The sequence below is a fragment of the Hemiscyllium ocellatum genome, chromosome 39, assembly GCF_020745735.1.
Source record: "Hemiscyllium ocellatum isolate sHemOce1 chromosome 39, sHemOce1.pat.X.cur, whole genome shotgun sequence".
NCBI lineage: Eukaryota > Metazoa > Chordata > Chondrichthyes > Orectolobiformes > Hemiscylliidae > Hemiscyllium > Hemiscyllium ocellatum.
This window is the reverse complement of record NC_083439.1, coordinates 9,203,832-9,216,464: the sequence shown is the minus strand read 5'-3', so window position 1 is coordinate 9,216,464 and position 12,633 is coordinate 9,203,832.

The window sequence follows — 12,633 nt, the reverse complement described above, 5'->3', positions numbered from 1 at the left end:
AAGGCTGGGCGGGGCAATCATGCGTTAATTGATAGTGAAACCGACCAATCCTCGAAGCCAGAATGTGATTGACAGTCGGGGCATTACCCAATGGTAGCTGGAGAAGGCGAGCATTTGACAAGAAGTTAAAGCCAAGAATTGGAGGTGCCCGTGTTGGTCTGGGGTCTACAAAGTTAAAAATCACTCAACACCAGGTCGATGAAGGAGCAGCGCTCCGAAAGCTAGTGCTACCAAATCAACCTGTTGGACTATAAACTGGTGTTGTGCGATGTTTAACTGAATACAAAAAGTGGACGTACAAACAGTGGGGAGGCCAATCAGCACCTTCCAAGGCTGTTTGGCTGCTCAAGTCACGCATAACTGATCCTTGCTTTCCATTTAACCCATGTACCTCAATAACTTTACCAAATAAAACAAAATCATTTCACCTTTGAGCATTCCATTTGATCTTTATCATTCACATCCTAGAGGGTGGAGGTGTTGTAGATTTTAATTAACATTGAATGAAAAGGCTGTTGGGCTGTCTGGTCTACTCTGTTTCACTTCTTGTACAAATATAAGCAATAAGAGTAGGCCACTTAACTGCTTAAGTCCACTTCCTCATTCAATATATCCATTGCTGATCAGCTTCAACAACATTTTCCTGCACAATATTCACTGACATCATTCTTCTCCAAAAATCCACCTATCTTGTCTTGAACATACTCAATGGCTGATCCTCCACAACTCTTGTGGTAACTCATTTCAAAGATTCATTTCTGAGTAAAAGAATTTTTCCTCCTCTCGGTCCGAAATTACATGTCCCTTATTCTGAGACTGTGACCCCCTAATTCTAGATCCCACAGTCAGGGGAAATACAATGCAATTACATTGTCAAGCCAGTTGTATATGTGTGTGATAAAAGGATTAATTCAGAGAGATGCCATAAGCACACCCATTAAAACAATACCAAGTGGTCTTGTGGGAAGAACAGCCTAAAATCCCGGAGCAATTAAGCAATAAAATTAGCATCCAGGTACTCCTCATAACAATGTAACTGGTGTGCTCTAATTAATGTGCTCTAATCTCATTCTTGTTCAATGCAAGAGCCTCTTCTAGTTGACCTGGAAAATGTTTCTCCTCAACCAAATTTGACCAAGCATGTCCTTATTCATCAAAGAAGGTGGTGATGAAGAACCTACCATATGGTGAGGTGCAGACTTACCTTCACTGCAAGTACAATGTGGTGAGCAGTGGTGCAGACTTAACTTTGTGTACAACAGCATCCTGAATTAAGATCAATTCTCACCCTTCCAAACTCGAGAGAATAAATTAAATCAATTTAATCTTTCCTCACAGCACAATCCCTCCATCCCAAGAATTAATTTATTCCTGAATGGCCATGTTCTTATTTTAAGATGATATCCATTTGTTCCCTGGATTCTGCCACCAGGGAATGTATCTTCTCTCTCATTAATATTTTTTGCCATTGTCAGTCTCTTGAAGTGAGTCTGATGTCTGCTGGGCATTATGGTTTGTGTGTGCTCAGATGACTTGGTATGTCCAACCTGGAACCACAGATTCTAGGGAGGTTGCCATGAATAAGGGGTTTCTCAAATCAGAGTAAATATGAAGTGTATTTAGTGTTGCATGTGTTTAACAGACCAATGGATTTGATTGTAAATGCAAAGCTTAGTGCAAATATCAGTTCTCATCTTTTCCCCACTGGAACCATTCCCTGTCCAGAAGTCAAGCCCCCAATAGGGAGGAATCCACCACCAAATCATCTGTGGCACTTTTTCTCTATTATTCACCATCAATAAATTGCCTGTTTCCAATATCAAATTACAGGCAAACGTCCAATACAGACAATGAAGAATTCAACTCTTTTTCTTTCTTTTAGATCCAGAAGTTTCCTTGGGGTCGGGAAGTCCAGAACTAGAAGGCATAGGTTTAGGATGAGAGGGGAAAGATACAAAAGAGACCTAAGGGGCAACGTTTTCACGCAGAGGGTGGTACATGTATGGAATGAGCTGCCAGAGGAAGCGGTGGAGGCTGGTACAATTACAACATTTAAAAGACACCTAGATTGGTATATGAATAGGAAGGGATTTGAGGGATATGGGCTGGGTGCTGGCAGGTGGGACAGATTGGTTTGGGATCTCTGGTCAACTCTGGACAAGTTGGACTGAAGAGTCTGTTTCCGTGCTGTACGTCCCTACCCATGTACAACTCAACTTTTTCTTTCCCATCACTTGTGTATTTTCCTATGTGTTAATCCACTACCAGTGAATCATTCATGTTTTCCAGTTGTGCAGAGCCTGTTTAGGGCATCAAAGGGGAGAGAGGGAGGAAGCTAAATCAAAATGAAGTTGGAAGGGGAGAGTTCAACGCTTAAATAAAAAGTCCAGTGAGCATCATCTGCTCTCAATCAACTTTGGAACTATGATGTGGAGGTGTCAATGTTGGACTGGAATGGACAAAGTTAGAGGTCCCACAACACCAGGTTATAGTCTCACAAGTTTATGTGAAATCACAAGCTTTTCAGTGTAGTCCCTTAATCAGGTAACTTGAAAAAGGGGCTATGCTCTGAAAGCTTGTGATTTCAAATAAACTTGTTGGGCTATAACCTGGTGTTGTGTGACCTTTAACTTTGGAACTGTTCTTGTTGCTCCTTAAAACGGCCATATTTTCAAAGACTGACATCATGCAGAAATTGCAGCAACCAATTTGCACACAGCAAACTCATACAAACAGCAATATGTCAACAGCCACATAAACATTTTTGATTGAGGAATAAATATTGGTGAGACACCAAGGAAACACACTGCTTTTTTTTCCAAAACAGTGACATTGGGTGCTTTACATTCATGTGTACTAGGAGCTGAGGCCTATACAGTGCAGCACCCCCTCAATACTGCACTGAAACGTCAGTCTGGGTTTCTCATTTTAAACACGTTCCATTTAGTGCACAAGAGATAGATATTTAGATTTTAAAGGCTTCAAGAAAAATGGGGAGAAAGCAGGAATGTGGTAAGTGAATGAAGGATCAGCCATGCTCAAATTGCTCCCCATCTCCGACTTTTTTTCTTTTCTGTGTTCCTGTTGGGATTATGGTTTGTTTGGAAAACGTGGTATATTTCCTGTTTGTGACTATTGGGTATATATTCTGGAATTCCCTAACTCATCGCTTTGCAGGAGCATCTTTACCATATAGACTGCGATGGTTCACTAAGGCAGTTCATGAACACATTCTCATGGGCAATTTAGGATTGTCCATAAATGGCAAGTGTGTTGAGAAATCCCATGATCAAAGAGAAATGGTTAACACTTCAGGTTTGTGAGTTTCCATCACTGATGTGAAATATTAACCCTATTTTTCTCTCCATCTTACTGCCTATCCCACTGAGTATTTTTGACATTTTCAATTCAGATTTCCAATGTCTGAAATACTTTACATCAGTTTAGATAAAAAGACTTTTGCTGTCAGCTGTGAGTTCAGGGGTACCAATCACTTTTACCTCGGAGTCAGAAGACTGTTTGCTTTAAGATGTGTCCCAGAGACTTGAGCACAAATGTTTAGGCTGACATGCTGGTGCATGAGGGATTAGGCAAAAGGGAGGACTGCAGATGCTGGAAATCAGAGTCTAGATTAGAGTGGCGCTGGAAAAGCACAGCAGGTCAGGCAGCTTCCGAGGAGCAGGAAAATTGACATTTCGGGCAAAATCCCTTCATCAGGAGTGAAAGTAGGGAGCCTCCGGGGTGGAGAAATATATGGGAGAGGGGTGGGGCTGGGGAGAAGGTTGCAAAGAGTACAATAGGTGGATGGGGGTGGTGATGAAGGTGATAGGTCAGAGAGGAGGGTGAAATGGATAGGTGGGAAGGAAGATTGGCAAGTAGGACAGGTCATGAAGATGGTGCTGAGCTGGAAGGTTGGAACTGGGGTAGGGTGGGGAGGAGGGGAAATAAGGAAATTGGTGAAGTCTACATTGATGCCCTGGGGTTGAAGTGTTCCTAGGTGGAAGGTGAGGCAATCTTCCTCCAGGGTGGTGAGGGAGTGGCAGTGGAGGAGGCCCAGGACCTGCATGTCCTTGGCAGAGTGGAAGGGGGAGTTAAAATGCTGGGCCATGGGGTGGTGGGGTTGATTGGTGCGGGTGTCCTGGAGATGTTCCCTAAAGTGCTCTGCGAGAAGGCATCCAGTCTCCCCAATATAGAGGAGACCGCATCGGGATCAATGGATACAATAAATGACATTGGTGGATGTGCCAGTGAAACTTTGATAGATGTGGAAGGCTTCTTTGGGGCCTTGAATGGATGTGAGGGAGGAGGTGTGGGCACAGGTTTTGCAATTTGTGATGGCAGGGGAGGGTGCCAGGAGGGGATGGTGGGTTGTTGGGGGGTTAGACCTGATCAGGTAGTCACTGAGGGAATGGTCTTTGCAGAAAGTGGAAAGGGGTGGGGAAGGAACTGTATCCCCGGTGATGGGGTCCGTTTGGAGCTGGCGGAAATGTCGGCAGATGAAACGGTTTATGTGAAGATTGGTGGGGTGGAAAGTGAGGACCATGGAGGTTCTGTCCTTGTTACAGTTGGAGGGGTGGGGTTTGAGGCGAAAGTGCGGGATGTGGATGAGATCCGTTGGAGGTCATCTTCAACCACATGGGAAGGGAAATTGTGGTCTTTAAAGAAGGAGGTCAGCTGGTGTGTTCTGTGGTGGAACTGGTCCTCCTGGGAGTAGATATGGCGGAGGTGGAGGAATTGGGAATATGGGATAGCATTTTTGCAGGAGATAAGGTGGGAAGAGGTGTAATCCAGGTAGTTGTGGGAGTCGGTGGGTTTGTAAAAAATGTCAATGTCAAGTCGGTCATCATTGATGGAGATGGCGAGGTCCAGGAAGGGGAGGGAGGTGCCAGAGATGGTGCAGAATTCCATGAGGGATCATGTATTTTCTTTCAGATGAGATATTGAACTGAAGCTACATCTAATGTTTGTGGAGGTCTTGTGATGCAGTGGATAGCATTCTGCCTCTGACCCAGAAGCTCCAGGTTCAAGTCACAATATAGGATTCCAAGGCCATGCTTCATGATCCATTCTTGTTTTCATGGTTTAGATAGTTTTGGATGGCCGAGTCAAATCTGGAGCACATACTCTATACTTCAAACTATATTGAAGTATTAAACTGGAGTGTTTAGAACAGCAGATCTTAATGGGAATTAAAGGCTTCAGGAATACAGGTAGATAACAGGTCTCTGCACACTGCTGGATCTGAGGCTCCAGAGTTCAAGCTTGGCACCAGAAAGAGAGCACATTAGCAGAATCTAAAACTGTAACTTACGGTTTGTTTTAAGCAGTTATTTTTAATTTCTCTTCACTGAGATCTGCACTGTTTTGGAACTTTGATTTCATTTTTATAATGCAACATTGAATTATACTTTTATAAAGAAAAACATTTATTTTAGAATTGTCTTAAATATGTTATGGGTAATGTGCAAAAAGGATAGTTTGTTCATTTCAGATGTTTATTTTACATTCAGAAAAAGGAAGATGGTGTGAGTTGCTTTATTTCACCAGTAAGTACGGATAACTACTACACTTGAACACCAGGGTCCCTCTAAATGCATAGCATCAGACTTTAAATTTATGAGTCACTGCAATTTCATTCCTATCTACTCTGAATCCCAAACAACAGTAATTAGACACTATTTCAACACAGTTGAAAGCAATCTACAATTAGACCTGTGGTGATATTTCATACAAAAGTACCCAACCCTATTACTCACAAAGCAAAGGAAAACTCATTATTGGTGTTAAAAGGTGTTGCGTGCTTTTTATAGAATATCATACATCACAAAAGTTAAATTAAGAAGTCAACATCCAGACAATTTATAGAAGATTAGAGAAAAATAAGTGAGACTTTTAATCAGGGGTGGGTGTAGACCAGGAAATATTTTTAATCTGTACTGATGAAAGGGATACCTCTGATGTTGGAATTCTGCAGGAGATAAAAAATAAGTTCAGGTTAACAAAAGCAGTGGATAACTGAGCCATCTGACCCAGAAAGACCACCAACTCTGTACTAAATTTGTCACAATTGGAAACTCAACCTCAGACCCCTGAAGGAAATTTATGTGGTGTCTTTCACAATGATGATTCTGTGACATAATGGTAGTGTCCTAACCCCTGCATCAGGGTACCTGAGTTCAAGTCCCACCTGTTCCAGAAGTATGTAATAATATCTCTCCACAGGTTGATGAGCAAAATATTTAGGTCGTGTTTGTCATCACAGTTATTACAATGCAAGAGGTAACCTGTCAGTCCATCATGCCTGCAAAGAGGGCATACTGAGGAAGTCAAAAATAAAATAGCTCAGTGGGTCAGACAGCATCTGGAGAGACAAATTGAATTAATATTTCACATCTGGGACCATCTCAGAGTTCAAACATTGGCTCTTGTTTCCCTCCACAGATTTCCATGACCTGTTGTATTTTTCAGCTTTTTATTGTTTTATTGTGAATTGAGAGGCTGCATCTCGCACCAAAGCTCGGTTGGGATCATTAATCAGGAAATGCACTTTGCAGCAGGAACTGAAAACAACGTCTCAGCCTTCCCAATATTAATCAGGGGAATTTTATGTTTCTCCTTAACAAATAATTTTAGCCATATTTTTGGACAGGAAACCTTATCATACGAAATCAAGTTGGTCTAATCTTCCAGAAACGCTCCCTTGGTTGATATACCACTTTATTTATGCAAATCTCTGCTACCTATAATCTAACATTCACCAAGTGTCATTCAAGTACCAACCTGGCTGGGATCTCTGACCTACATTGACTTCCGATTTGGCAATACCTCGATTTTAAAAATCGGATCCTCATTTTTACATTCCTGCATGATTTTGCACCTTCGTGTTTCTGAAATTTCCTTCTCTCCCACGGCTCTCTGAGATGTCTGAGTCCCTCCAGTTCTGACTTCTTACACATCCCCAATTTCCATCCCTTGACGATCGGTGGGCATTGTCCAGGGCTCTGAACTCTTTCGCTTTCCCTCCCTCAACCTTTTTTACAAATCCACATCTGTCTTTGCTTTTTAGGCGCGCCTAAAATCTGCCTCTTCAACAAAACTATTGCTCACTTATCCTAACATATCTATGTGACGCAGTGTCGAAAGCTGTTCAATAGCACTCCTGGGTCAACAAGTGTGGTGCTGGAAAAGCACAGCTGGTCATGCAGCGTCCGAGGAGCGAGAGAGTCAACGTTTCGAGCAAAAGCTCTTCATCCTGGGCAGCTGGTTCAGACATTTTGCTGTACAGCATTAAAGGTGCTATTTCAATTGAGGTTGCTTTTGTGAATGCAGTTTTAAAAAAGGTGTTGCAGACCAATGCATGAAATGCAGCCAGGCAGGGGCAGATACAGAAAAAAATGGTTCCCTGGTGTAGAAGAGAAGACCAGTAAAACTTCCAAATGATGCATGATTCATCTTGCAGACATTAAAATGGAGCTGCAGCGTGATTCAGTACATTAATTTCAATGCATCACCTCCTCTTCTAACTGTTTTCATCCCCTCAAGCTTTTATTGGACCCCGATGTGCACTCAGTATGTAGCCAGGCGAAAGTGAGGACTGCAGATGCTGAGATTAGAGTCGAGAGTGTGCTGCTGGAAAAGCACAGTAGGTCAGGCAGTATCTGAGGAGCAGAAGAAACTACGTTTCAGTCAAAAGCCCTTCATCAGGTTGTATGTGGCCAGGCAGGTGACAGAAATGTAATATCAGGACTGCAAGGGGCAATGAGAAATATTAAATATGTTTGCGTGTGTGTTTGGGGGTGGTTATTGAGGGAGAATGTGTGAATGGGAAGGCGTGAATGTGAAAGACTGGATAATCTACAGCACCAGCTTTACAATGATGACATCTAGTGTCCAAACTCTTTGATGTCCCACTGCTCTGTATGATCTAGGTTTAAGCTCGGCTCAGAGACGTTTGAGAAATAAATAGAAATGTACCTGGGTTACTGCGGCAAGAGATGCCAATCAAATTGCAGTAAATGAGGTTGACACACAGGCCAACACAAATCCAACTGAATAGCAGAACATGTTCAAGGATTGAACAGCCTACTCCTTTTGTTATGGGAAATAGAGAATATCTTAAATAGAGTCACACGGAAACAGACCCCTTGGTCCAACTCATCCATGCCGACCACGTTTTCCAAACTGAACTAGTCCCATTAGCATGTATTTGGGCCATAGCCCTCTAAACCTTTCCTATTCACGTACCCATCCAAATGTTGTAATTGTATCTGCATCTACCACTTCCTGACGGTTCATTCCACTATGAACCACCCTCTGTGTGAAAAAGTTGCCCCTCAGGCCCTTTATAAATCATAGAATCCCTACAGTGGGGAAACAGACCATTTGGCCTGACAAATCCACACCAACCCTCTGAAAAGTCACCCACCCGGACCCATCCCCCTACCCTCTATTTACCCCTGACTAATGCACCTAACCTACACATCCCTGAATACTATGGGCAATTTAGCATGGCTAATTCACCTGGCCTGCACATCTTTGGACTATGGGAGGAAACCAGAGCACCCGGAGGAAACCCACGCAGACACGGAGAGAATGTGCAAACTCCACACAGACAGTTGGCTGAGGCGGGAATCAAATCCAGGTCCCTGGCGTTGTGAGCCATTGTGCCACCCACAAATCTTTCTCCACTCACCTTAAAATTCTGCCCCCTAGTTTTGAACTCCCCTACTCTAGGGAAAAAATCTTTGCTATTCACCTTATCAATGCCCCTCCCCATGATTTTCTGACCTCTATAAGGATTAAACAGCCTACTCCTTCTATTATGGGAAATAGAGGGAATTTTAAATAGAGTCACATTGAAACAGACCCTTCGATCCAACTTGTCTATGCCGACCACATTTTCCAAACCTCCCCAACCTCCTATGCTCCAGGGAAAGAAGTCCCAGTCTATCTAGCTTCTCTTTGTAACTCAAAACCTCCAGTCCCAGAAACACCCTTGTAATTCCTGTGAGTGCTGGGAGGATGTTTTCCCTCATAGCAGAGTCTAGGATCAGAGGGCATAGTCTCATAACTAAGAGATGCCAATTTGAGACTGAGATGAGGAGGAATTTCTTCACTTAGAGGGTTGAAGTCTTTGGAACTCCTTGCCAAAGAGAGCCGTCAAAGGTTAAGACAAGAGGTCAGTAGGAGAAATCAAAGGTTATGAGGAAAGAGCAGGAAGATGGATGTGAGAGGAATGTTGGTTCAACCATGGTACTCTTGAATGGCGGACCAGACTTGATGGGCTGAACTCCTGTTCCTATTTCTTATAGTCCTGAAAATTAGACCTTTATTTGGTGTAGCATTCGTTGTTAACAGAGTTTCAACCAGCAGCTCTGATGCAGAAGGCTGCACTCTGCTTGATGTTTTTCTCACTGAATCACAGAATTATTACATTGCAGAAGGAGGCCATTCAGCCCATTTCATCTGCGCCAGCTCTTTTAATGAGCATCTCTACTAAATAAGAGCAAAATACTGAGAATGTTGAAAATCCGAAATAAAAATGGAAAATCCTGGAGAAAACTCAGCAGGCCTGGAGAATTTGAGACTGAAATAAGAGTTAATGTTATGAGTCTGATATGACCATTCTTCAGAACTGAACTGTGGCATCTCCATGGGAATCTCTCACTACAGAAGGAGAAGCAGCACAAAGGTGCTAAAGGCAAATTACTGCGAATGCTGGAATCTGAAACCAAAGAAGAGAAAATGCTGGAAAATCTCAGCAAGTCTGGCAGCATCTGTAAGGGGAGAAAAGAGCTGACGTTTTGAGTCTAACTGACCCTTTGTCAAAGGTGCTGACTGTTTTCAATGATTATGACAAGCCCTACAAAAAGACTCCACCACCAGGGATATGTTTCCCTCCCCACCCCTATCTGTGTCCTGGAGAGACCATTCCCTCTGCAACTACCTTGTTAGGTCCACCCTTTACTCCTAGCAACTTCCCCCACAACCACAAGAATTGCAACACCTGTGCCCACACCTCCCCTGCCACCTCCATCCAAGGCTCCAAGGATCTTTCCACATTGGGCAGAGATTTTCTTGCACCTCCACACACATCATCTATTGTGTCCTTTGCTCGCAATGTGGTCTCCTTTACATTGGGGAGACAGGACGCCAACTTGCAGAATCTTTCAGAGAACATCTCCAGGACAAACGCACTAAATAACCCTGCTGCCCTGTGGCCAAATACATTAACTCTCCCTCCCACTCCGCCAAGGACATGCGGACTGCTCCACCACCAAACACTTACCAGCTGACGCCTGGAGGAAGAATGCCTCATCTTCCCCCTTGGGACCCTCCAACCACATGGGATCAATGTGGATTTCACCAGTTTCCTCACGTCCCCTCCCCCCACCCTATTCCAGATGCAACCTTCCAACTCGGTACCGCCCTCTTGAACTGCCCTTCCGGTCCATCTTCCTTCCCACCTATCTCCTCCACCCTCTGCTCTGACCTATCACCTTCACCCCCACCTCTATTTACCTATCCCATTCCCAGCTACCTTCTCCCCAGCCCCACCCCCTACCATTTATTTCTCAGCTCTTTCAGCTCACAAGCATCATTCCTGATGAAGGGCTTATGCTCAAAAAGTCGATTGTCCTGCACCTCGGATGCTGCCTGACCGGCTGTGCTTTTCCAGCACCACGCTTTTCGACTCTGAAGCCTATGTCAAAGCCAAGTACAAATATTAGAGGGAGCATATGGAAATCCGAGCATCCCACCCACTTCTTCAAACACCAAGATGCCCCTGAAGTGGTAGGGTCTGCGGATCCAGCACTGCACTGTGAATCACCCCATGACTTGCAAATCTGGAGTGCATCTCTTGGCCTCAAAGGGACTGACCGAGAAAATTTTACAGGCCCTACTCCTGGCCTGACCCTAAACCTGCCCTCAGCTCCCTGTCTGACCCCAAAAACCAGCCCCCACCCTCTGTTTGACCTCCAGCACTGTGTGCAGTTCAGGTCCACTTGGATTCCCTTTTGCCCCTTTCTACACTTAATTTTTTTTCCCTGTAGAAAGTTATTAAGGGATATGGGCCAAAGACAGCTATATGGATTTGGGTCATGGATCAGCCATGATCCAATGGGGAGGTAGTGGTCTGATGGTATAGTTGCAAGGCTATTAATCTACTAATCTACGTAATATTCTGGGGGTCCTGAGTTCGAATCTCATCACGTGATGTGCAATTTGGATTAAATAAAAAGTATCTGGAATTAAGAATCTAGTGGTGACCGTGAAATCATTGTCAGGAAAATCTTATATGGCTGACTAATGTGCTTTGGGCAATCTGGCATCCCTACTTGACCTGGCCAACACTTGACTCCAGACCCACAGCAAGGTGGTTAACTCGAACTGCCCCTGGGTAATCAATACCAGGAATGGAGTAATAAACATTGGGGGATGAGGTAATAAATATTGGGGATGCAGCAATACTTACTGGACGAATAATAACTACAGGGGATGGAGTAATAAACACTGCGTATGGAGTGGGGAATGTGTAATACATGCTGAGGATTAGTAATAAATACTGGGGATGGAGTGGAGAATAAAGTAATTTATACTGGGATGGAGTAATCAATACAGAGGGTGGGTAATAAGTATTGGGGTGGAGTAATAAATGTTGGAGGTGGGTAATAAACATTGGGTGTGAAGTAATAATGCAGGGGTAGGTAATAGAACCTGGGGTGGAATAATAAATGCAGGGGGTGGGTCATAAATACTGGGGGTGGAGTAATAAATATGATGGGTAGGGAATAAATACTTGAGTGGAGTAATAAATACAGGAATTGGGAAATAAATACTGCAGGTGAAGTAATAAATACAGGGGTTGGGGAATAAATACTGGGGTTGGAGTAATAAATATGATGGGTAGGGAATAAATACTGGTGTGGAGTAATAAATACAGTAATTGGGGAATAAATACTGCAGGTAGAGTAATAAATAGAGGGGTTGGGGAATAATTACTGGGTGTGGAGTAATAAATACAGGGGTTGGGGAATAAATGCTGGGGTGGGGTAATAAATACAAGGGTTGGGGAATAGATACTGGGGGTGGAGTAATAAATACAGGAGTGGATAATAAATACGGAATGGTGGAGTAATAAATTCAGGGGATGGGTAATAAATTCTGGGGGTTGACACCGGCATCCTGAGACGAAAGAAAATGCACAGACCAGCAGCCAATGAGGTGTCAGGATATTCAGCGCAGCCAATCAAGCAACCCCCAGCGCAGGGTGTCATTCGTTGTCAGTCAGATGTAGGCCTGATGCCCCACCCCCCCCCGGACACCGCCCTGACCTGCTGTGCTTCTCCAGCACCACATTCTCTGCAGACCTCACTGTCTCCTCAGGTACTTCAACAGTGGAGGGCCATAGCGACCAATCACAGGGAGCGGTATTGAGGGGTAACCAACCAGCAGGCACCAGCTGTGGCTCCGTGGCCAATCAGCGGGCGGTACCCGGGAGGGACCAATCGGCGATCGGGGAGCCATGAGCCAATGGGCGGGCCTTAGCACGCACGTGGCTCGGGTGGAGCGGCGGGATCCAGCGCGAGCCTCGGGGCCCGGTACCGGCTCTCGGCGGGATCCAGCGCGAGC